This window comes from Heterocephalus glaber, unplaced genomic scaffold (genome assembly GCF_053883595.1).
Source record: "Heterocephalus glaber isolate CG9 unplaced genomic scaffold, H.glaber_assembly_v1.0 deba00000943, whole genome shotgun sequence".
In the NCBI taxonomy this organism is placed as follows: Eukaryota; Metazoa; Chordata; class Mammalia; order Rodentia; family Bathyergidae; genus Heterocephalus; species Heterocephalus glaber.
Genome location: NW_028258175.1, coordinates 2896250 through 2897357, shown reverse-complemented (window position 1 = coordinate 2897357; position 1108 = coordinate 2896250).

The window sequence follows — 1108 nt, the reverse complement described above, 5'->3', positions numbered from 1 at the left end:
AGTGTGGGCGTGTCGCGTGTGGGCGTGGGCGTGAGGTGGGAGGAGTGGTTGCAGGAGGGTGCTCCCACCTGCCTGGACAGTTCCAGCGCCTCCTCTGGAGCCCCGCTTTCCGGAAGCCCTGCCCCTGCCCCAGCCGGGGGCTCAGCGCGCTCAACACCTTTACCTGTCACTGCTGCACCGGGTCCCCAGGTCTGGGGGGCGGGGACTGTGCCTGTCTGTCACTCTCCTTCCCCCTGAATCTCGGTCACCGCCCGAGGCCACTTCCTGCGGGAAGCCGGGCCTGACTCCCAGGGCCCCGTCCACTGCACTGTCCGCCCTGCAGCTAACCCGGCGGAGCTGCAAGTCTGAGGGCGGCAGGGCCTTCGCGCCTCGGCTGCATCCACAGCGCGCATCTGGCTGGGTCCAGGCCTCCCGAGGCCCCGCGTCCTCCGCCTCTCAGCGCCCACGTCTCCGCTGCAGGGCCCTCCCTCGGCTCCTGACCCACTGGCCTACGCGGCCTGTCTCCGTTTTGTTCTCTCAGGGGCTGATTACCTGAATTACCTTGGAGTTTTCTTCCTGCCACCTGGGCCCCCGGGTTTCTGGTGAACAGTGGTTGGGAGTCTGTATGGCCCGGGGTTCAAATCCGCGCTCCGCTGCTTACCTGCTGTGATTCTGAGCGAATTTCTTACCAGCTCTGGGCCCCAGCTCCCCTACCTGTAAACCACGGTGTGACCGTGTATAGCACCCTAACTGGGTACCCCGGAGTGTGGAAAGGGCCTCTGCACGGGCCTGACACCCCGGGCCACTGGCCGGAGGGAGCCTCCCGGATTCCCGGCTAGGCGCTCCGTTAACATCACTGAGAGTGAGAGTGAGTGAGCACTGGCGCTTGGGAGGTGGGCTGCTGGAAAGGGAGGTGCGGGCCGCGCAGCCCTCCGAGCTCAGCCCGAGGCCCGCCCCAGACCCGGGCGAGGGACCCGCGGGAAGGGCAGGGGCACTGCGCTCCAAAGGCCGCCGCCAGCCCCCGGGCCTTGGCGGGTGACGCCGGGCTGCGGGGCTGAGCGCTTCGGGGCGTGGCGGGGGGGCGGAGCATGCAAAGGAGGGGCAGGCAGGAAGCGGGGCGGGCGGGTCC